Source organism: Triticum urartu, chromosome 1 (assembly GCF_003073215.2).
Source record: "Triticum urartu cultivar G1812 chromosome 1, Tu2.1, whole genome shotgun sequence".
Classification (NCBI taxonomy): domain Eukaryota; kingdom Viridiplantae; phylum Streptophyta; class Magnoliopsida; order Poales; family Poaceae; genus Triticum; species Triticum urartu.
Window position 1 is genome coordinate 581,300,356 of NC_053022.1, and position 26,600 is coordinate 581,326,955.

Genomic DNA, 26,600 nt, shown 5'->3' on the forward strand with positions numbered 1-26,600 from the left:
TCAGATTTTACAACCAAGAATCTATATCCAATGCTATGAAAAGCATATCCCAGGAAAACGCAATCCACAGTCTTTGGACCAAGCTTCCGCTTCTTTGGAATTGGAATATTGACTTTCGCCAAACAACCCCATGTTCGCAGATAAGAGAGTTTTAACCTTATCTTCTCCCATTCCTCGAATGGAGTTATCTCTTTATTCTTTGTGGGAACTCAGTTTAGGACATGACATGCCGTCAATATCGCCTCCCCCCACCATGCCTTGGAGAGACCCGATGTGTCTAACATGGCGTTAACCAAATCAGTTAGAGTACGGTTCTTTCTTTCGGCCACCCCATTTGACTGAGGTGAGTAGGGAGGTGTCCTCTCATGGATTATACCATGTTCCGCACAAAAAGCATCAAATTCATTGGAAAAATACTCCCCACCACGGTCGGCCCTAAGCCTCTTGATTCTTCGATCAAGTTGGTTTTCCACTTCAGCTTTATAGATCTTGAAAAAGTCCAAAGCCTCATCCTTAGATTTCAGAAGATACACATGGCAGTATCTAGTGGAGTCGTCAATTAACGTCATGAAATATTTATTTCCACCTTTTGTCAAAACACCATTCATTTCACAAAGATCTGAATGTATGAGCTCTAGTGGTGCAAGATTTCTCGTTTCCGCAGTCATGTGTGACTTACGAGGTTGCTTAGCTTGCACACATACTTTGTTGGAAATATGCCCTAGAGGCAATAATAAAAGAATTATTATTCTATTTCCTTGTTCATGATAATTGTCTTTTATTCATGCTATAATTGTGTTATCCGGAAATCGTAATACATGTGTGAATACATAGACCACAATGTGTCCCTAGTGAGCCTCTAGTTGACTAGCTCGTTGATCAAAAGATAGTCATGGTTTCCTGACTATGGACATCGGATGTCATTGATAACGGGATCACATCATTAGGAGAATGATGTGATGGACAAGACCCAATCCTAAACATAGCACAAGATCGTATAGTTCGTTTGCTAGAGTTTTTCCAATGTCAAGTATCTTTTCCTTAGACCATGAGATCGTGTAACTCCCGGATACCATAGGAGTGCTTTGGGTGTACCAAACGTCACAACGTAACTGGGTGACTATAAAGGTATACTACGGGTATCTCCGAAAGTGTCTGTTGGGTTGACACGGATCAAGACTGGGATTTGTCACTCCATATGACGGAGAGGTATCTACTGGGCCCACTCGGTAATGCATCATCATAATGAGCTCAAAGTGACCAAGTGTCTGGTCACGGGATCATGCATTACGGTACGAGTAAAGTGACTTGCCGGTAACGAGATTGAACGAGGTATTGGGATACCGACGATCGACTCTCGGGCAAGTAACGTACCGATTGACAAAGGGAATTGTATACGGGATTGATTGAATCCTCGACATCGTGGTTCATCCGATGAGATCATCGAGGAGCATGTGGGAGCCAACATGGGTATCCAGATCCCGCTGTTGGTTATTGACCGGGAGAGTCGTCTCGGTCATGTCTACATGTCTCCCGAACCCCGTAGGGTCTACACACTTAAGGTTCGGTGATGCTAGGGTTGTAGAGATATGAGTATGCAGTAACCCGAAAGTTTTTTCAGAGTCCCGGATTCGATCTCGGACGTCACGAGGAGTTCCGGAATGGTCCGGAGGTGAAGAATTATATATAGGAAGTGCAGTTTCGGCCATCGGGAGAGTTTCGGGGGTCAACGGTATTGTACCGGGACCATCGGAAGGGTCCCGGGGGTCCACCGGGTGGGGCCACCCATCCCGGAGGGCCCCATGGGCTGAAGTGGGGAGGGAACCAGCCCATAGTGGGCTGGTGCGCCCCCCTTGGGCCCCCATGCGCCTAGGGTTGGGAACCCTAGGGGAGGGGGCGCCTCCACTTGCCTTGGGGGGCACTCCACCCCCTTGGCCGCCGCCCCCCTAGGAGATCCCATCTCTTAGGGCCGGCGCACCCCCCTAGGGGGCCTATATAAAAGGGGGGGAGGGAGGGCAGCCGCACCCTGAAGTCTTGGCGCCTCCCTCTCCCCTGCTACACCTCTCCCTCTCGTAGAAGCTCGGCGAAGCCCTGCTGCGGTGACTGCTGCATCCACCACCACGCCGTCGTGCTGCTAGATCTTCATCAACCTCTCCTTCCCCCTTGCTGAAACAAGAAGGAGGAGACGTCACGCTGACCGTACGTGTGTTGAACGCGGAGGTGCCATCCGTTCGACGCTAGGATCTCCGGTGATTTGGATCACGACGAGTACGACTCCCTCATCCCCGTTCTTTGAACGCTTCCCCTCGCGATCTACAAAGGTATGTAGATGCATCCGATCACTCGTTGCTAGATGAACTCATAGATGGATCTTGGTGAAAACGTAGGAAATTTTTTTGTTTTCTGCAATGTTCCCCAACAGTGGCATCATGAGCTAGGTCTATGTGTAGTTCTCTTTGCACGAGTAGAACACAATTTGTTGTGGGCGTAGATGTTGTCAACTTTCTTGCCGCTACTAGTCTTATTTTGCTTCAGCGGTATTGTGGGATGAAGCGGCCCGGACCAACCTTACACGTACGCTTACGTGAGACCGGTTCCACCGACTGACATGCACTAGTTGCATAAGGTGGTTGGCGGGTGTCTGTCTCTCCCACTTTAGTTGGAGCGGATTCGACGAAAAGGGTCCTTATGAAGGGTAAATAGAAGTTGATAAATCACGTTGTGGCTTTAACGTAGGTAAGAAAACATTCTTGCTAGAACCCTCTTGCAGCCACGTAAAACTTGCAACTACAATTAGAGGACGTCTAACTTGTTTTTGCAGCAAGTGTTCTGTGATGTGATATGGCCAAAGTTGTGATGAATGATGAATGATATATGTGATGTATGAAATCATGTTCTTGTAATAGGAATCACGACTTGCATGTCGATGAGTATGACAACCGGCAGGAGCCATAGGAGTTGTCTTTATTTTTTGTATGACCTGCGTATCATTGAGAAACGCCATGTAAATTACTTTACTTTATTGCTAAATGTGTTAGCCATAGTAGTAGAAGTAATAGTTGGCGAGCAACTTCATGGAGACACGATGATGGAGATCATGGTGTCATGTCGGTGACAAGATGATCATGGAGCCCCAAGATGGAGATCACAGGAGCTATATGATATTGGCCATATCATGTCACTATTATTTGATTGCATGAGATGTTTATCATGTTTTTGCATCTTGTTTACCTAGAACGGCGGTAGTAAATAAGATGATCCCTCATAATAATTTCAAGAAAGTGTTTCCCCTAACTGTGCGCCGTTGCGACAGTTCGTTGTTTCGAAGCACCACGTGATGATTGGGTGTGATAGATTCCAACGTTCACATACAACGGGTGTAAGACAGATTTACACATGCAAACACTTAGGTTGACTTGACGAGCCTAGCATGTACAGACATGGCCTCGGAACACAGAAGACCGAAAGGTCGAGCATGAGTCGTGTAGAAGATACGATCAACATGAAGATGTTCACCGATGTTGACTAGTCCGTCTCACGTGATGATCGGACATGGCCTAGTCAACTCGGATCATGTTATACTTAGATGACTGGAGGGATGTCTATCTAAGTGGGAGTTCATTGAATAATTTGATTAGATGAACTTAATTATCATGAACTTAGTCTAAAAATCTTTACAACATGTCTTGTAGATCAAATGGCCAACGTTGTCCTCAACTTCAACGCATTCCTAGAGAAAACCAAGCTGAAAGACGATGGCAGCAACTATACGGACTGGGTCCGGAACCTGAGGATCATCCTCATAGCTGCCAAGAAAGATTATGTCCTACAAGCACCGCTAGGTGAAGCACCTGCTCTCCCTGCAGAACAAGACGTTATGAACGCTTGGCAGACACGTGCTGATGATTACTCCCTCGTTCAGTGTGGCATGCTTTACAGCTTAGAACCGGGGCTCCAAAAGCATTTTGAGAGACACGGAGCATATGAGATGTTCGAAGAGCTGAAAATGGTTTTTCAAGCTCATGCCCGGGTCGAGAGATATGAAGTCTCCGACAAGTACTTCAGCTGTAAGATGGAGGAAAATAGTTCTGTCAGTGAGCACATACTCACAATGTCTGGGTTACATAACCGTTTGACTCAGCTGGGAGTTAATCTCCCGGATGACGCAGTCATTGACAGAATCCTTCAGTCGCTTCCACCAAGCTACAAGAGCTTTGTGATGAACTTCAATATGCAGGGGATGGAAAAGACCATTCCTGAATTATTTGCAATGCTGAAATCAGCAGAGGTAGAAGTCAAAAAGGAACATCAAGTGTTGATGGTGAATAAAACCACTAAGTTCAAGAAAGGCAAGGGTAAGAAGAACTTCAAGAAGGACGGCAAGGGAGTTGCCGCGCCCGGTAAGCAAGCTACCGGGAAGAAGCCAAAGAATGGACCCAAGCCCGAGACTGAGTGTTTTTATTGCAAGGGAAGTGGTCACTGGAAGCGGAACTGCCCCAAATACTTAGCGGACAAGAAGGCCGGCATCACGAAAGGTATATGTGATATACATGTAATTGATGTGTACCTTACCAGTACTCGTAGTAGCTCCTGGGTATTTGATACCGGTGCAGTTGCTCACATTTGTAACTCAAAGCAGGAGCTGCGGAATAAGCGGAGACTGGCGAAGGACGAGGTGACGATGCGCGTCGGGAATGGTTCCAAGGTCGATGTGATCGCCGTCGGCACACTACCTCTACATTTACCTACGGGATTAGTTTTAAACCTCAATAATTGTTATTTAGTGCCAGCTTTGAGCATGAAAATTGTATCAGGATCTCGTTTAATACGAGATGGCTACTCATTTAAATCCGAGAATAATGGTTGTTCTATTTATATGAGAGATATGTTTTATGGTCATGCTCCGATGGTGAATGGTTTATTCTTAATGAATCTCGAGCGTAATGCTACACATGTTCATAGTGTGAATACCAAAAGATGTAAGGTTGATAATGATAGTCCCACATACTTGTGGCACTGCCGCCTTGGTCACATAGGTGTCAAACGCATGAAGAAGCTCCATGCAGATGGACTTTTAGAGTATCTTGATTATGAATCATTTGACACGTGCGAACCATGCCTCATGGGTAAAATGACCAAGACTCCATTCTCAGGAACAATGGAGCGAGCAACCAACTTATTGGAAATCATACATACTGATGTGTGCGGTCCAATGAGCGTTGAGGCTCGCGGTGGCTATCGTTATGTTCTCACCCTCACTGATGACTTGAGTAGATATGGGTATGTCTACTTAATGAAACATAAGTCTGAAACCTTTGAAAAGTTCAAGGAATTTCAGAGCCAGGTTGAGAATCAACGTGACAGGAAAATCAAGTTCTTGCGATCAGATCGTGGGGGAGAATGCTTGAGTCACGAATTTGGCACACACTTAAGAAAATGTGGAATAGTTTCACAACTCACGCCGCCTGGAACACCTCAGCGTAATGGTGTGTCCGAACGTCGTAATCGCACTCTATTAGATATGGTGCGATCTATGATGTCTCTTACCGATTTACCGCTATCATTTTGGGGCTATGCTTTAGAGACTGCCGCATTCACTTTAAATAGGGCTCCGTCGAAATCCGTTGAGACGACACCGTATGAATTATGGTTTGGGAAGAAACATAAGCTGTCGTTTCTAAAAGTTTGGGGATGCGATGCTTATGTCAAGATACTTCAACCTGAAAAGCTCGAACCCAAGTCGGAAAAATGCGTCTTCATAGGATACCCTAAAGAAACTATTGGGTATACCTTCTGTTGGGGAACGTAGTAATTTCAAAAAAATTCCTACGCACACGCAAGATCATGGTGATGCATAGCAACGAGAGGGGAGAGTGTGATCTACGTACCCTTGTAGACCGACAGCGGAAGCATTAGCACAACGCGGTTGATGTAGTCGTACGTCTTCACGGCTCGACCGATCAAGCACCGAAACTACGGCACCTCCGAGTTCTAGCACACGTTCAGCTCAATGACGATCCCCGGACTCTGGGGAAGAGTTCCGTCAGCACGACGGCGTGGTGACGATCTTGATGTACTACCGTCGCAGGGCTTCGCCTAAGCACCGCTACAATATTATCGAGGATTATGGTGGAAGGGGGCACCGCACACGGCTAAGAATATGATCACGTGGATCAACTTGTGTATCTAGGGGTGCCCCCTGTCCCCGTATATAAAGGAGCAAGGGGAGGTGCGGCCGGCCAGGAGGAGGGCGCACCAGGAGGAGTCCTACTCCCACCGGGAGTAGGATTCCCCCCCTTTCCTAGTTGGAATAGGATTCGGGAGGGGAAAAGAGGAGAGAGAGAAGGAAGGGGGGAGCCGCCCCGCTCTCCTTGTCCTATTCGGACTAGGGGGGAGGGGCGTGCGGCCCAGCCCTGGCCACCTCTCCTCTCTTCCACTAAAGCCCACTAAGGCCCATATACCTCCCGAGGGGTTCCGGTAACCTCCCGGTACTCCGGTAAAATTCCGATTTCACCCGGAACACTTCCGATATCCAAATATAGGCTTCCAATATATCAATCTTTATGTCTCGACCATTTCGAGACTCCTCGTCATGTCCGTGATCACATCCGGGACTCCGAAAAAACTTCGGTACATCAAAATGCATAAACTCATAATATAAATGTCATCGAAACCTTAAGCGTGCGGACCCTACGGGTTCGAGAACAATGTAGACATGACCAAGACACGTCTCCGGTCAATAACCAATAGCGGGACCTGGATGCTCATATTGGCTCCTACATATTCTACGAAGATCTTTATCGGTTAGACCGCATAACAACATACGTTGTTCCCTTTGTCATCGGTATGTTACTTGCCCGAGATTCGATCGTCGGTATCTCAATACCTACTTCAATCTCGTTACCGGCAAGTCTCTTTACTCGTTTCGTAATACATCATCTTGCAACTAACTTCATTAGTTGTAATGCTTGCAAGGCTTATGTGATGTGCATCACCGAGAGGGCCCAGAGATACCTCTCCGACACTCGGAGTGACAAATCCTAATCTCGAAATACGCCAACCCAACATTTACCTTTGGAGACACCTGTAGAGCTCCTTTATAATCACCCAGTTACGTTGTGACGTTTGATAGCACACAAAGTGTTCCTCCGGTAAACGGGAGTTGCATAATCTCATAGTCATAGGAACATGTATAAGTCATGAAGAAAGCAATAGCAACATACTAAACGATCGGGTGCTAAGCTAATGGAATGGGCATGTCAATCACATCATTCTCCTAATGATGTGATCCCATTAATCAAATGACAACACATGTCTATGGTTAGGAAACATAACCATCTTCGATTAACGAGCTAGTCAAGTAGAGGCATACTAGTGACGTTTGGTTTGTCTATGTATTCACACAAGTATTATGTTTCCGGATAATACAATTCTAGCATGAATAATAAACATTTATCATCATATAAGGAAATAAAATAATAACATTATTATTGCCTCTAGGGCATATTTCCTTCAGTCTCCCACTTGCACTAGAGTCAATAATCTAGATTACATAGTAATGATTCTAACACCCATGGAGCTTTGGTGCTGATCATGTTTTGCTCGTGGAAGGGGCTTAGTCAACGGGTCTGCTATATTCAGATCCGTATGTATCTTGCAAATCTCTATGTCTCCCACCTGGACTAGATCCCGGATGGAATTGAAGCGTCTCTTGATGTGCTTGGTTCTCTTGTGAAATCTGGATTCCTTTGCCAAGGCAATTGCACCAGTATTGTCACAAAAGATTTTCATTGGTCCCGATGCACTAGGTATGACACCTAGATCGGATATGAACTCCTTCATCCAGACTCCTTCGTTTGCTGCTTCCGAAGCAGCTATGTACTCCGCTTCACATGTAGATCCCGCCACAACGCTTTGTTTAGAACTGCACCAACTGACAGCTCTATCGTTTAATGTAAACATGTATCCGGTTTGCGATTTAGAATCGTCCGGATCAGTGTCAAAGCTTGCATCAACGTAACCATTTATGATGAGCTCTTTGTCACCTCCATATATGAGAAACATATCCTTAGTCCTTTTCAGGTATTTCAGGATGTTCTTGACCGCTGTCCAGTGATCCACTCCTGGATTACTTTGATACCTCCCTGCTAGACTTATAGCAAGACACACATCAGGTCTGGTACACAGCATTGCATACATGATAGAGCCTATGGCTGAAGCATAGGGAACATCTTTCATTTTCTCTCTATCTTCTGCATTGGTCGGGGATTGAGTCTTACTCAATTTCACACCTTGTAACACAGGCAAGAATCCTTTCTTTGCTTGATCCATTTTGAACTTCTTCAAAATTTTGTCAAGGTATGTGTTTTGTGAAAGTCCAATTAAGTGTCTTGATCTATCTCTATAGATCTTAATGCCCAATATGTAAGCTGAAGGAAATATGCCCTAGAGGCAATAATAAAGTTATTATTTATTTCCTTATTTCATGATAAATGTTTATTATTCATGCTAGAATTGTATTAATCGAAAACATAATACATGTGTGAATACATAGACAAACAAAGTGTCACTAGTATGCCTCTACTTGACTAGCTCGTTAATCAAAGATGGTTATGTTTCCTAACCATGAACAAAGTGTTGTTATTTGATTAACGAGGTCACATCATTAGTTGAATGATCTGATTGACATGACCCATTCCATTAGCTTAGCACCCGATCGTTTAGTATGTTGCTATTGGTTTTCTTCATGACTTATACATGTTCCTATGACTATGAGATTATGCAACTCCCGTTTGCCGGAGGAACACTTTGGGTGCTACCAAACGTCACAACGTAACTGGGTGATTATAAAGGAGCATTACAGGTGTCTCCAAAGGTAGATGTTGGGTTGGCGTATTTCGAGATTAGGATTTGTCACTCCGATTGTCGGAGAGGTATCTCTGGGCCCTCTCGGTAATGCACATCACATAAGCCTTGCAAGCATTGCAACTAATGAGTTAGTTGCGAGATGATGTATTATAGAACGAGTAAAGAGACTTGCCGGTAACGAGATTGAACTAGGTATTGGATACCGACGATCGAATCTCGGGCAAGTAACATACCGATGACAAAGGGAACAACGTATGTTGTTATGCGGTCTGACCGATAAAGATCTTCGTAGAATATGTAGGAGCCAATATGGGCATCCAGGTCCCGCTATTGGTTATTGACCAGAGACGTGTCTCGGTCATGTCTACATTGTTCTCGAATCCGTAGGGTCCGCACGCTTAAGGTTACGATGACAGTTATATTACGAGTTTATGCATTTTGATGTACCGAAGGTTGTTCGGAGTCCCGGATGTGATCACGGACATGACGAGGAGTCTCGAAATGGTCGAGACGTAAAGATTGATATATTGGAAGCCTATGTTTGGACATCGGAAGTGTTCCGGGTGAAATCGGGATTTTACCGGAGTACCGGGAGGGTTACCGGAACCCCCGGGAGCCATATGGGCCTTCATGGGCCTTAGTGGAAAGGAGAAAGGGGCAGCCCAAGATGGCTGCGCCACTTCCCCCTCCCCTAGTCCTATTAGGACTAGGAGAAGGTGGCCGGCCCCCCTCTCTCCCTTCCCCTCCGAGGAATCCTAGTTGGACTAGGATTGGGGGGAGGAATCCTACTCCCAGAGGGAGTAGGACTCCCCTGCGCCTCCCCTCCTTGGCCGGCCAGCCCTCCCCCTTGGCTCCTTTATATACGGAGGCAGGGGGCACCTCTAGACACACAAGTTGATCCTTGAGATCGTTCCTTAGCCGTGTGCGGTGCCCCCTGCCACCATATTCCACCTTAGTCCTTTTCAGGTATTCAGGATGTTCTTGACCGCTGTCCAGTGATCCACTCCTGGATTACTTTGGTACCTCCCTGCTAGACTTATAGCAAGACACACATCAGGTCTGGTACACAACATTGCATACATGATAGAGCCTATGGCTGAAGCATAGGGAACATCTTTCATTTTCTCTCTCTTCTGCATTGGTCGGGCATTGAGTCTTACTCAATTTCACACCTTGTAACACAAGCAAGAATCCTTTCTTTGCTTGATCCATTTTGAATTTTTTCAAAACTTTGTCAAGGTATGTGCTTTGTGAAAGTCCAATTAAGCGTCTTGATCTATCTCTATAGATCTTAATGCCTAATATGTAAGCAGCTTCACCGAGGTCTTTCATTGAAAAACTCTTATTCAAGTATCCTTTTATGCTATCCAGAAATTCTATATCATTTCTGATTAGTAATATGCCATCTACATATAATATCAGAAATGCTACAGAGCTCCCACTCACTTTCTTGTAAATACATGCTTCTCCAAAAGTCTATACAAAACCAAATGTTTTGATCACACTATCAAAGCATTTATTCCAACTCTGAGAGGCTTGCACCAGTCCATAAATGGATCGCTAGAGCTTGCACACTTTGTTAGCTCCCTTTGGATCGACAAAACCTTCCGGCTGCATCATATACAACTCTTCTTCGAGAAATCCATTCAAGAACGCAGTTTTGACATCCATCTGCCAAATCTCATAATCATAAAATGCGGCAATTGCTAACATGATTTGGACAGACTTAAGCATCGCTACGGGTGAGAAGGTCTCATCGTAGTCAATCCCTTGAACTTGTCGAAAACCTTTTGCGACAAGTCGAGCTTTGTAGACAGTAACATTACCGTCAGCGTCAGTCTTCTTCTTGAAGATCCATTTAATCTCAATGGCTTGCCGATCATCGGGCAAGTCAACCAAAGTCCACACTTTGTTCTCATACATGGATCCCATCTCAGATTTCATGGCTTCAAGCCACTTTGCGGAATCTGGGCTCACCATCGCTTCTTCATAGTTCGTAGGTTCATCATGATCTAGTAGCATGACTTCCAGAACAGGATTACCGTACCACTCTGGTGCGGATCTTACTCTGGTTGATCTACGAGGTTCAGTAGTATCTTGATCTGAAGTTTCATGATCATTATCATTGCTTCCTCACTAACTGGTGTAGGTGTCAACTGAAACAGTTTTCTGTGATGACTACTTTCCAATAAGGGAGCAGGTACAGTTACCTCATCAAGTTCTACTTTCCTCCCACTCACTTCTTTCGGGAAACTCCTTCTCTAGAAAGGATCCATTCTTAGCAACGAATGTCTTGCCTTCGGATCTGTGATAGAAGGTGTACCCAACAGTCTTCCTTTGGGTATCCTATGAAGACACATTTCTCCGATTTGGGTTCGAGCTTATCAGGTTGAAGCTTTTTCACATAAGCATCGCAGCCCCAAACTTTAAGAAACGACAACTTTGGTTTCTTGCCAAACCACAGTTCATAAGGCGTCGTCTCAACGGATTTTGATGGTGCCCTATTTAACGTGAATGCGGCCGTCTCTAGAAGCATAACCCCAAAACGATAGCGGTAAATCAGTAAGAGACATCATAGATCGCACCATATCTAGTAAAGTACGATTACGACGTTCGGACACACCATTACGCTGTGGTGTTCTGGGTGGCGTGAGTTGCGAAAATTCCACATTGTTTCAAATGTAGACCAAACTCTTAACTCAAATATTCTCCTCCACGATCAGATTTAGAAACTTTATTTTCTGTTACGATGATTTTCAACTTCACTCTGAAATTCTTGAACATTTTCAAATGTTCAGACTTATGTTTCATTAAGTAGATATACCCATATCTGCTTAAATCATCTGTGAAGGTGAGAAAATAACGATATTCCGCCACGAGCCTCATATTCATCGGACCACATACATCTGTATGTATGATTTCCAACAATTGTTGCTCTCTCCATAGTACCGGGAGAAAGGCGTTTTAGTCATCTTGCCCATGAGGCACGGTTCACAAGTACCAAGTGATTCATAATCAAGTGGTTCCAAAAGTCTATTAATATGGAGTTTCTTCATGCGCTTTATACCGATATGACATAAACGGCAGTGCCACAAATAAGTTGCACTATCATTATCAACTCTGCATCTTTTGGCTTCAACATTATGAATATGTGTATCACTACTATCGAGATTCATCAAAAATAGACCACTCTTTAAGGGTGCATGACCATAAAAGATATTACTCATATAAATAGAACAACCATTATTCTCTGATTTAAATGAATAACCGTCTCGCATTAAACAAGATCCAGATATAATGTTCATGCTCAACGCTGGCACCAAATAACAATTATTTAGGTCTAATACTAATCCCGAAGGTAGATGTAGAGGTAGCGTGCCGACGCGATCACATCGACTTTGGAACCATTTCCCACGCGCATCGTCACCTCGTCCTTTGCCAGTGCGCTTAATCCGTAGTCCCTGTTTCGAGTTGCAAATATGCAACAGAACCAGTATCAAATACCCAGGTGCTACTGCGAGCTCTAGTAAGGTACACATCAATAACATGTATATCACATATACCTTTGTTCACCTTTGCCATCCTTCTTATCCGCCAAATACTTGGGGCAGTTCCGCTTCCAGTGACCAGTCTGCTTGCAGTAGAAGCACTCAGTTTCAGGCTTAGGTCCAGACTTGGGTTTCTTCTCTGAGCAGCAACTTGCTTGCCGTTCTTCTTGAAGTTCCCCTTCTTCTTCCCTTTGCCCTTTTTCTTGAAACTAGTGGTCTTGTTACCATCAACACTTGATGCTCCTTCTTGATTTCTACCTCCGCAGCTTTCAGCATTGCGAAGAGCTCGGAATAGTCTTGGCTCGGGAATAGTCTTGTTCATCCCTTGCATATTATAGTTCATCACGAAGCTCTTGTAGCTTGGTGGCAGTGATTGGAGAATTCTGTCAATGACGCAATCATCCGGAAGATTAACTCCCAATTGAATCAAGTGATTATTATACCCAGACATTTTGAGTATATGCTCACTGACAGAACTGTTCTCCTCCATCTTGCAGCTATAGAACTTATTGGAGCTCTCAATCCGGGCATTTGCTTGAAATATTAACTTCAACTCCTGGAACATCTCATATGCTCCATGACGTTCAAAACGTCGTTGAAGTCCCGATTCTAAGCCGTAAAGCATGGCACACTGAACTATCGAGTAGTCATCAGCTTTGCTCTGCCAGACGTTCATAACATCTGGTGTTGCTCCAGCAGCAGGCCTGGCACCCAGCGGTGCTTCCAGGACGTAATTCTTCTGTGCAGCAATGAGGATAATCCTCAAGTTACGGACCCAGTCCGTGTAATTGCTACCATCATCTTTCAACTTTGCTTTCTCAAGGAACGCATTAAAATTCAACGGAACAACAGCACGAGCCATCTATCTACAATCAACATAAACAAGCAAGATACTATCAGGTACTAAGTTCATGATAAATTTAAGTTCAATTAATCATATTACTTAAGAACTCCCACTTAGATAGACATCCCTCTAATCCTCTAAGTGATTACGTGATCCAAATCAACTAAACCATAACCGATCATCACGTGAGATGGAGTAGCTTTCAATGGTGAACATCGTTATGTTGATCATATCTACTATATGATTCACGCTCGACCTTTCGGTCTCCGTGTTCCGAGGCCATATCTGCATATGCTAGGCTCGTCAAGTTTAACCTGAGTATTCTGCGTGTGCAAAACTGGCTTGCACCCGTTGTAGATGGACGTAGAGCTTATCACACCCGATCATCACGTGGTGTCTGGGCACGACGAACTTTGGCAACGGTGCATACTCAGGGAGAACACTTCTTGATAATTTAGTGAGAGATCATCTTATAATGCTACCGTCAATCAAAGCAAGATAAGATGCATAAAAAGATAAACATCACATGCAATCAATATAAGTGATATGATATGGCCATCATCATCTTGTGCTTGTGATCTCCATCTCCGAAGCACCGTCATGATCACCATCGTCACCGGCGCGACACCTTGATCTCCATCGTAGCATCGTTGTCGTCTCGCCAATCTTATGCTTCCACGACTATCACTACCGTTTAGTAATAAAGTAAAGCATTACATCGCGATTTGCATTGCATACAATAAAGCGACAACCATATGGCTCCTGCCAGTTGCCGATAACTCGGTTACAAAACATGATCATCTCATACAATAGAATTCAGCATCATGCCTTGACCATATCACATCACAACATGCCTTGCAAAAACAAGTTAGACGTCCTCTACTTTGTTGTTGCAAGTTTTACGTGGCTGCTACGGGCTTAAGTAAGAACCAATCTCACCTACGCATCAAAACCACAACGATAGTTTGTCAAATAGACTCCGTTTTAACCTTCGCAAGGACCGGGCGTAGCCACACTCGGTTCAACTAAAGTTGGAGAGACAGTCGCCCGCAAGCCATCTATGTGCAAAGCACGTCGAGGGAACCGGTCTCGCGTAAGCGTACGCGTAATGTTGGTCCGGGTCGTCTCGTCCAACAATACCGCCGAACCAAAGTATGACATGCTGGTAGGCAGTATGACTTATATCGCCCACAACTCACTTGTGTTCTACTCGTGCATATAACATCAACATAAATAACCTAGGCTCGGATGCCACTGTTGGGTAACGTAGTAATTTCAAAAAAATTCCTACGCACACGCAAGATCATGGTGATGCATAGCAACGAGAGGGGAGAGTGTTGTCTACGTACCCACGCAGACCGACTGCGGAAGCGATAACACAACGTAGATGAAGTAGTCGTACGTCTTCACGATCCGACCGATCAAGCACCGAAACTACGGCACCTCCGAGTTCTAGCACACGTTCAGCTCGATGACGATCCCCGGACTCCGATCCAGCAAAGTGTCGGGGAAGAGTTCCGTCAGCACGACGGCGTGGTGACGATCTTGATGTACTACTGTCGCAGGGCTTCGCCTAAGCACCGCTACAATATTATCGAGGAATATGGTGGCAGGGGGCACCGCACACGGCTAAGAATATGATCACGTGGATCAACTTGTGTATCTAGGGGTGCCCCCTGCCCCCGTATATAAAGGAGCAAGGGGAGGTGCGGCCGGCCAGGAGGAGGGCGCACCAGGAGGAGTCCTACTCCCACCGGGAGTAGGATTCCCCCCCTTTCCTAGTTGGAATAGGATTCCGGGAGGGGAAAGAGAGAGAGAGAGGGGGGCCGGCCACCTCTCCTAGTCCTAATAGGACTAGGGGGGGGGGGCGCGCAGCCCATCCTAGGCCACCCGCTTCTCTTTCCACTAAGGCCCACTAAGGCCCATATAGCTCCCGGGGGGTTCCGGTAACCTCCCGGTACTCCGGTAAAATCCCGATTTCACCCGGAACACTTCCGATATCCAAATATAGGCTTCCAATATATCAATCTTTACGTCTCGACCATTTCGAGACTCCTCGTCATGTCCGTGATCACATCCGGGACTCCGAACAACCTTCGGTACATCAAAATGCATAAACTCATAATGTAACTGTCATCGTAACCTTAAGCGTGCGGACCCTACGGGTTTGAGAACAATGTAGACATGACCGAGACACGTCTCCGGTCAATAACCAATAGCGGAACCTGGATGCTCATATTGGCTCCTACCTATTCTACGAAGATCTTTATCGGTCAGACCGCATAACAACATACGTTGTTCCCTTTGTCATCGGTATGTTACTTGCCCGAGATTCGATCGTCGATATCTCAATACCTAGTTCAATCTCGTTACCGGCAAGTCTCTTTACTCGTTTCGTAATACATCATCTTGCAACTAACTTCATTAGTTGTAATGCTTGCAAGGCTTATGTGATGTGCATCACCGAGAGGGCCCAGAGATACCTCTCCGACACTCGGAGTGACAAATCCTAATCTCGAAATACGCCAACCCAACATTTACCTTTGGAGACACCTGTAGAGCTCCTTTATAATCACCCAGTTATTGTGACGTTTGGTAGTACCCAAAGTGTTCCTCCGGTAAACGGGAGTTGCATAATCTCATAGTCATAGGAACATGTATAAGTCATGAAGAAAGCAATAGCAACATACTAAACGATCGGGTGCTAAGCTAATGGAATGGGTCATGTCAATCAGATCATTCAACTAATGATGTGACCTCGTTAATCAAATAACAACTCATTGTTCATGGTTAGGAAACATAACCATCTTTGATTAACGAGCTAGTCAAGTAGAGGCATACTAGTGACACTTTGTTTGTCTATGTATTCACACATGTATTATGTTTCCGGTTAATACAATTCTAGCATGAATAATAAACATTTATCATGATTATAAGGAAATAAATAATAACTTTATTATTGCCTCTAGGGCATATTTCCTTCAACTTGACATTAGAAAACCTTTAGCAAACGAACTACACGATCTTGTGCTACGCTTAGGATTGGGTCTTGTCCATCACATCATTCTCCCAATGATGTGATCCCGTCATCAACGACATCCAATGTCCATGGTCAGGAAACCACGACCATCTATTGATCAACGAGCTAGTAAACTAGAGGCTTACTAGGGACATATTACGGTCTATGTATTCACACATGTATTACGATTTCCGGTTAATACAATTATAGCATGAACAATAGACAATTATCATGAACAAGGAAATATAATAATAACCACTTTATTATTGCCTCTAGGGCATATTTCCAGCAGTCTCCCACTTGCACTAGAGTCAATAATCTAGTTACATTGTGATGAATTGAACACCCATAGAGTTCTGGTGTTGATCATGTTTTGCTCGTGGAAGAGGTTTAGTCAATGGATCTGCGACATTCAGATCCGTATGCACTTTACAAATACCTATGTCTCCATCTTGAATATATTCATGAATGGAGTTGAAGCGACGCTTGATATGCCTGGTCTTCTTGTGAAACCTGGGCTCCTTGGCAAGGGCAACGGCTCCAGTGTTGTCACAGAAGAGAGTCATCGGGCCCGACGCATTGGGAATAACTCCTCGGTCGGCGATGAACTCCTTCATCCAGACTTCTTCTTGCGCTGCCTCCAAGGCAGCTATGTACTCCACTTCACATGTAGATCCCGCCACGACACTTTGCTTGCAACTGCACCGGCTGACTGCCCCACCATTCAAAATGTACACATATCCGGTTTGTGACTTGGAGTCATCCAGATCTGTGTCGAAGCTAGCATCGATGTAACCCTTTACGACGAGCTCTTCATCACCTCCATAAACGAGAAACGTATCCTTAGTCCTTTTCAGGTACTTTAGGATATTCTTGACCGATGTCAAGTGTTCCATACCGGAATTACTTTGGTACCTCCCTACCAAACTTACGGCAAGGTTCACATCAGGTCTCGTACACAGCATGGCATACATAAAAGCTCTAGCAAACGAACTACACGATCTTGTGTTGTGCTTAGGATTGGGTCTTGTCCATCACATCATTCTCCTAATGATGTGATCCCGTTATCAATGACATCCAATGTCCATAGTCAGGAAACCGTGACTATCTATTGATCAACGAGCTAGTTAACTAGAGGCTTACTAGGGACATGTTATGGTCTATGTATTCACACATGTATTATGAGTTCCGGATAACACAATTATAGCATGAACAATAGACAATTATCATGAACAAGGAAATATAATAATAATAATTTTATTATTGCCTCTAGGGCATATTTCCAACAGTCTCCCACTTGCACTAGAGTCAATAATCTAGTTACATTGTGATGAATCGAACACCCATAGAGTTCTGGTGTTGATCATGTTTTGCTCGAGGAAGAGGTTTAGTCAACGGATCTGCGACGTTCAGGTCCGTATGCACTTTGCAAATATCTATGTCTCCATTTTGAATATTTTCACTAATGGAGTTGAAGCGACGCTTGATATGCCTGGTCTTCCTGTGAAACCTGTGCTCCTTGGCAAGGGCAATAGCTCCAATGTTGTCACAGAAGAGAGTCATCAGGCCCGACGCATTGGGAATAACTCCTAGGTCGGTAATGAACTCCTTCACCCAGAATGCTTCTTGTGCTGCCTCCGAGGCTGCCATGTACTCCGCTTCACATGTAGATCCCGCCACGACGCTTTGCTTTCAACTGCACTAGCTGATTGCCTCACCATTCAAAATATACACGTATCCGGTTTGTGACTTAGAGTCATCCAGATCTGTGTCGAAGCTAGCATCGACGTAACCCTTTACGACGAGCTCTCCGTCACCTCCATAGATGAGAAACATATACTTAGTCCTTTTCAAGTACTTCATGATATTCTTGACCGCTGTCCAATGTTCCATGCCGGGATTACTTTGGTACCTTCCTACCAAACTTACGGCAAGGTTTACATCAGGTCTTGTACACAGCATGGCATACATGATAGACCCTATGGCCGAGGCATAGGGGACGACACTCATCTTTTCTCTATCTTCTGCCATGGTCGGGCATTGAGTTGTGCTCAATCTCACACCTTGTAATACAGGCAAGAACCCCTTCTTGGACTGATCCATATTGAATTTCTTCAATATCTTGTCAAGGTATGTACTTTGTGAAGGAGCAATGAGGCGTCTCGATCTATCTCTATAGATCATGATGCCTAATATATAAGCAGCTTCTCCAAGGTCCTTCATTGAAAAACACTTATTCAAGTAGGCCTTTAAGCTTTCCAAAAGTTCTATATCATTTCCCATCAACAGTATGTCATCCACATATAATATGAGAAATTCTACAGAGCTCCCACTCACTTTCTTGTAAACACAGGCTTCTCCATAAGTCTACATAAACCCAAACGCTTTGATCATTTAAGCAAAGCGAATGTTCCAACTCCGAGATGCTTGCACCAGCCCATAGATGGAGCGCTGGAGCTTGCATACCTTGTCAGCATTCTTAGGGTCGACAAAACCTACCGGCTGCATCATATACAATTCTTCCTTAAGGAAACCATTAAGGAATGTCATTTTGACGTCCATTTGCCATATCTCATAACCGTAGAATGCGGCAATTACTAACATGATTCGTACGGACTTCAGCTTCGCTACGGGTGAGAAGGTCTCATCGTAGTCAACCCCTTGAACTTTTCGATAACCCTTAGCGACAAGCCGATCCTTATAGATGGTCACATTACGTCCATGTCAGTCTTCTTCTTAAAGATCCATTTATTCTCTATGGCTTGCCGATCATCGGGCAAGTCTGTCAAAATCCATACTTCCTTTTCATACATGAATCCTATATCGGATTTCATGGCCTCAAGCCATTTGCTGGAATCTGTGCCTGCCATCGCTTCTTCATAGTTTGAAGGTTCACCGTTGTCTAACAACATGATTTCCAGGACAGGGTTGCCATACCAGTTTGGTGCGGAGTGTGTCCTCGTGGACCTAGAAGTTTAGTAGTAACTTGATCCGAAGTTTCATGATCATCATCATTAACTTCCTCTCTAGTCGGTGCAGGCACCATGGAAACATCTTCCTAAGCTGCGCTACTCTCCGGTTCAAGAGGCAGTATCTCATCAAGTTCTACTTTCCTCCCACTTACTTCTTTCGAGAGAAACTCTTTCTCCATAAAGGATCCATTCTTGGAAATAAAGATATTGCCTTCGGATCTAAGGTAGAAGGTATACCCAATAATTTCCTTAGGGTATCCTATGAAGAAGCATTTTTCTGACTTGGGTTTGAGCTTTTCAGGTTGAAGTTTCTTGCCATAAGCATTACATCCCCAAACTTTCAGAAACGGCAGCTTAGGTTTCTTCCCAAACCATAATTCATACGGTGCCGTCTCAATGAATTTTGACGGAGCCCTATTTAAAGTGAATGCGGCAGTCTCTAAAGCATAACCCCAAAATGATAGCGGTAGATTGGTAAGAGACATCATAGATCGCACAATATCCAATAGAGTGCGATTACGACGTTCGGACACACCATTACGCTAAGGTGTTCCAGGCGGCGTGAGTTGTGAGACAATTCCACATTTCCTTAAGTGCGTGCCAAACTCGTGACTCAAGTATTCTCCTCCACGATCTGATCGTAAGAACTTTATTTTCCTGTCACGTTGATTCTCTACCTCACTGTGAAATTCCTTGAACTTTTCAAAGGTCTCAGACTTGTGTTTCATTAAGTAGACATACCCATATCTACTTAAGTCATCGATGAGGGTGAGAACATAACGATAGCCACCGCGAGCCTCAACGCTCATTGGACCGCACACATCAGCATGTATGATTTCCAATAAGTTGGTTGCTCGCTCCATTGTTCCGGAGAACGGAGTCTTGGTCATTTTGCCCATGAGGCATGGTTCACACGTGTCAAATGATTCATAATCAAGAGACTCCAAAAGTCCATCTGCATGGAGTTTCTTCATGCGTTTGACGCCAATGTGACCAAGGCGGCAGTGCCACAAGTATGTGGGACTATCATTATCAACCTTACATCTTTTGGCATTCACACTATGAATGTGTGTAACATCACGCTCGAGATTCAATAAAAATAAGCCATTGACCAGCGGGGCATGACCATAAAACATATCTCTCATATAAATAGAACAACCATTATTCTTGGATTTAAATGAGTAGCCATCTCTCATATCTCGCATTAAACGAGATCCAGATACAATGATAATGCTCAAAGCTGGCACTAAATAACAATTATTGAGGTTTAAAACTAATCTCGTAGGTAAATGTAGAGGTAGCGTGCCGACGGCGATCACATCGACCTTGGAACCATTCCCGACGTGCATCGTCACCTCGTCCTTTGCCAGTTTCTGCTTATTCCGCAACTCTTGTTTTGAGTTACAAATATGAGCAACCGCACCGGTATCAAATACCCAGGAGCTACTACGAGCGCTGGTAAGGTACACATCAATAACATGTATATCACATATACCTTTGGCGTTTCCGGCCTTCTTATCCGCTAAGTACTTGGGGCAGTTCCGTTTCTAGTGACCATTTCCCTTGCAATAAAAGCACTGAGTCTCCGGCTTCGGTCCATTCTTTGGCTTCTTCCCGGCAACTGATTTACCGGGCGCGGCAACTCCCTTGCCGTCCTTCTTGAAGTTCTTCTTACCCTTGCCCTTCTTGAAACTAGTGGTTTTATTCACCATCAACACTTGATGTTCCATTTTGATCTCCACCTCCGCTGATTTCAGCATTGAATATAACTCAGGAATGGACTTCTCCATCCCTTGCATATTGTAGTTCATCACAAAGCTCTTGTATCTAGGTGGAAGCGACTGGAGGATCCTGTCAATGACCGAGTCATCTGGAAGATTAACTCCTAGCTGAGACAAGCGGTTGTGCAACCCATACATTTTGAGTATATGCTCGCTGACAGAATTGTTTTCCTCCATCTTACAACTATAGAACTTTTCAGAGACTTCATATCTCTCGACCCGGGCATGAGCTTGGAAACCCATTTTCAGCTCTTGGAACATCTCATGTGCTCCGTGCTCCTCAAAACGCTTTTGGAGCCCCGGTTCTAAGCTGTAAAGCATGCCGCACTGAACCAGGGAGTAATCATCACTACGCGACTGCCAGGTGTTCATAACGTCTTGAGTTGCTGGGAAAATGGGTGCTTCACCTAGCGGCGCTTCAAGGACATATGCTTTCTTGGCAGCTATGAGGATGATCCTCAAGTTACGGACCAAATCTGTATAGTTGCTACCATCGTCTTTCAGGTTGGTTTTCTCTAGGAACGCGTTGAAGTTGAGGGCAACATTAGTGTGGGCCATTTGATCTACAAGACATATTGTAAAGATATTTTAGACTAAGTTCATGATAATTAAGTTCATCTAATCAAATTATTTAATGAACTCCCACTCAGATAGACATCCCTCTAGTCATCTAAGTGATACATGATCTGAATCGACTAGGCCATGTCTGATCATCACGTGAGACGGACTAGTCATCAACGATGAACATCTCCATGTTGATCGTATCTACTATACAACTCATGTTCGACCTTTCAGTCTCTCGTTTTCTGAGGCCATGTCTATACATGCTTGGCTCGTCAAGTCAACCTAAGTTCTTTGCATGTGTAAATCTGGCTTACACCCGTTGTATGCGAATGTTAGAATCTATCACACCCGATCATTGCGTGGTGCTTCGAAACAACGAACCTTCGCAATGGTGCACAGTTAGGGGGAACACTTTTCTTGAAATTTTAGTGAGGGATCATCTTATTTATGCTACCGTCGTTCTAAGCAAATAAGATGTAGACATGACAAACATCACATGAAAATCATAAAGTGACATGATATGGCCAATATCATCTTGCGCCTTTGATCTCCATCTTCGAGGCACAACATGATCACCTTTGTCACCGGCATGAAACCATGATCTCCATCATCGTGTCTTCATGAAGTTGTCTTGCCAACTATTACTTCTACTACTATGGCTAACGGTTAGCAATGAAGTAAAGTAATTACATGGCGTTTACATTGACTCGCAGGTCATACAATAAATTAAGACAACTTCTATGGCTCCTGCCGGTTGTCATACTCATCGACATGCAAGTCGTGATTCCTATTATAAGAACATGATCAATCTCATACATCACATATATCATTCATCACATCCTTTTGGCAATATCACATCACATGGCATACCCTGCAAAAACAAGTTAGACGTCCTCTAATTGTTGTTGCATGTTTTACGTGGCTGCTATGGGTTTCTAGCAAGAACGTTTCTTACCTACGCAAAAGCCACAACGGTGATATGCCAATTGCTATTTACCCTTCATAAGGACCCTTTTCATCGAATCTGACCGACTAAAGTGGGAGAGACAGACACCCGCTAGCCACCTTATGCATCAAGTGCATGTCCGTCGGTGGAACCGGTCTCACGTAAGCGTACGTGTAAGGTCGGTCCGGGGCGCTTCATCCCACAATGCCGTCGAATCAAGATAAGACTAGTAACGGTAAGCAAATTGAACAAATCATTGCCTACAACTACTTTGTGTTCTACTCATGCATAGAATCTACGCATAGACCTAGCTCTGATACCATTGTTGGGGAACGTAGTAATAATTCAAAAAAAATTCCTACGTGTCACCAAGATCAACCTAGGAGATACTAGCAACGAGAGAGAGGGAGTGCATCTTCATACCCTTGAAGATCGCTAAGCGGAAGCGTTACAAGGAACGCGGATGATGGAGTCCTACTCACGGCGATTCAAATCGTGGAAGATCCGATCTAGCGCCGAACGGACGGCACCTCCGCTTTCAACACACATACAGCCTGGGGACGTCTCCTCCTTCTTGATCCAGCAAGGGGAGAGAAGAAGTTGAGGGAGAGCTCCGGCAGCATGACGGCATGGTGGTGGAGCTTGCAGTTCTCCGGCAGGGCTTCATCAAGCGCTACGGAGGAGGAGGAGGTGTTGGAGAGAGGGAGGGCTGCGCCAGGGAAAGGATGCGGCTGCCCTCCCACCCCCTCTATTTATAGGGTGAAGGGAGAGCCCCCCCCCTAGATGCATCTAGAGAGGGGCGGCGGCCAAGGGGGGGACTTGCCCCCCAAGTTTGGTGGAAGGCGCCCCCATCCCCTAGGGTTTTCAACCCTAGGTGCCTTGGACCCTTGGGTGGGGGTGCACCAGCCCACCAGGGGCTGGTTCCCACCCTTGTTCAGCCCACTTGGCCTATCGGGGCAGGTGGCCCCACCCGGTGGACCCCCAGACACCTTTCGGTGGTCCCGGTACAATACCGATAACCCCCGCAATTATTCCGGTGACTGAAACTGGACTTCCCATATATAAATCTTCACCTCTAGACCATTCCGGAACTCCTCATGACATCCTGGATCTCATCTGGGACTCCTAACAACCTTCAGTAATCACATACTATTTCCCATAACAACTCTAGCATCACCGAACCTTAAGTGTGTAGACCCTACGGGTTCGGGAACCATGCAGACAAGACCGAGACATCTCTCCGGCTAATAACCAACAGCAGGATCTGGATACCCATGTTGGCTCCCACATGTTCCACCATGATTTCATCGGATGAACGACGATGTCGAGGATTCAATCAATCCCGTATACAATTCCCTTTGTCCATCGGTATGTTACTTTCCCGAGATTCGATCGTTGGTATCTCTATACCTCGTTCAATCTCATTACCGGCAAGTCTCTTTACTCATTTAGTAACGCATGATCATGTGGCTAATGATACGTCCATTTTGCTTCATGGTTTTATATTGATATTTATTGCATTATGGGTTGTTATTACACATTATGTCACAATACTTATGCCTTTTCTCTCTTATTTTACAAGGTTTACATGAAGAGGGAGAATGACGACAGCTGGAATTCTGGGCAAGAGAAGGAGCAAATATTAGAGACCTATTCTGCATAACTCCAAAAGTCCTGAAACTCCACGGAAGTCAGTTTTGCAATATATTAAAAATAATGGGCGAAGAAAGCACCAGAGGGGGCCACCCACTGTCCACGAGGGTGGAGGGCGCGCCCCCTGCCTCATGGGCCACCTGGAAGCCCTCTGAGGGAGTCCTGGATTAGGGGGTGTCCGGATAGCCGGACTATACCTTCGGCCGGACTCCTGGACTATGAAGATACAAGATTGAAGACTTCGTCCCGTGTCCGAAAGGGACTTTCCTTGGCGTGGAAGGCAAGCTTGGCGATACGGATATGTAGATCTCCTACCATTGTAACTGACTCTGTGTAACCCTAGCCCTCTCCGGTGCCTATATAAACCGGAGGGTTTTAGTCCGTAGGAGGAACAACAATCATACCATAGGCTAGCTTCTAGGGTTTAGCCTCTCTGATCTCGTGGTAGATCTACTCTTGTACTACCCATATCATCAATATCAATCAAGCAGGACGTAGGGTTTTACCTCCATCAAGAGGGCCCGAACCTGGGTAAAACATCGTGTCCCCTGCTTCCTGTTACCATCCGGCCTAGACGCACAGTTCGGGACCCCCTACCCAAGATTCGCCGGTTTTGACACCGACATTAGTGCTTTCATTGAGAGTTCCTCTGTGCCGTCGCCATCAGGAAGGATGCCTCATCCCGTCTTTAAAGACGGCACCATTGCTAAGGGAGCTTTGGCTGTCGGCCAAACTCTTCGGCTAGGTGGTTTCCTTATGACCGCCTGTTCGGCTGCTGCACCGATGATGACCTCTCGGGTCATCAAAAGAAATCTTCACGTCAGCTCGGAATTCGCCGAGCAGCTAGATCCAATGGAGCTCTCTTCCCTAAATGAGCTCTTGGATCGCATCGCCGCCCTAGGAGTCGCTACGGATTACGACCAAATTGGGCCTAAACCCGATCTGAGAGAGATTAACTCTCCCCAGGTCACCCATCACGTTGCCGTGGTAGAAGGACAGTGCGACGACCCTTCATCTATCTTAAGGACTAGCTATGTCCGGATTCCCGATCCCTCCAAGCCGGATACCCGCGGAGGGGAGGACATCACTCAAGACCTGAACTTAAAGTCAGGCGACGGGCTAGATTCATTGGACAGCATCCAAGAATCCAAACTTCTGAGTTCGGAAACTCATTGGCCCCTGGGTCTCAGATTGGGTGAGGTTTCGGATTTGATTCCACCCACCCACCCGTACATAAGCGATCTATCCCAAATTAGGCAAGAGCCCGAAGAAACAGTACATCACTACTGGGCCAGATTCCTCCTGGTTATGAACAGGATAAAGGACTGCCGCGAGGAAGACGCAATTTCATTCTTCTGCAATAATTGCACGGACAAGGGAATCCTCAATGCCATAAGTCGTCGTGATATTACACGCTTCGCTGACTTGGCGTCCATAGTACGAAAATACTGTGCGATGGAAAGCGCCTGGAAAACCGAAATAAAATTTTGGGACAATCCGGCCCTGAATACAAACCCAGTCCGAAATAAAAGGGTGCATCATCGCCAGACACGCGGGTTCAATACCAAAAAGCAAAAGCCCTCTACAGGGCACGGAACCGTACTGGAAGGATGGCTTAATGGACCCTGTAAAATTCACAGTGCAGAGGGCGCCACACCAACTCACAGCCTTAGAGCATGTTGGATACTCCGGCATGTGGCAAAAATTGGCAAAGATCTTCTAATTCCAGAAGCCATGGAAAGCCACCCCAGAGAAACCAGTACGGTATTAACAGTCTTCGAGACTTTCGCATCAAATAATACGCGAAAAAGAACACTCCGCGGCCTTGCCGAAGTCTACCAAGTAGCAACAATAAACCCATGGAGTGACACGGCTATTACTTTTAACGCCAGTGATGAACCTAAATTCCGAACAGCTCGAGCACCAGACGCATTGGTCCTCAGTCCAATAGTGGACGGCTTTTGTCTTACCAAGGTACTCATGGATGGCGGCAGCGCATTGAACCTCATTTATGAGGAAACCCTTCAAAAAATGGAAATAGACTGGAACCGCATTGGGCGAAGCAGCACAACCTTTAGAGGAATAATCCCCAGTCGGGAAGCGCGCTGTATAGGAAAAATCACACTAGACGTGGTGTTCGGCACGCCGGAGAATTACAGGTCCGAAGAGGTCATGTTACAGGTGGCCCCGTTCAGTAGCGGATATCACACTCTGCTAGGGCGGGAAGCGTTTACAGTCTTCCAAGCAATACCCCATTACGGGTACATGAAGCTCAAGATGCCCGGGCCTAACGGAATCATCGCTCTCACTAGTGATCTGGACATAACACACCGCGCCGAAAACAAGACAGCCGCACTGGCCCTCGAGGCGCTATCCGAAACCCTAGCGGCTGAGGAACCGACTGC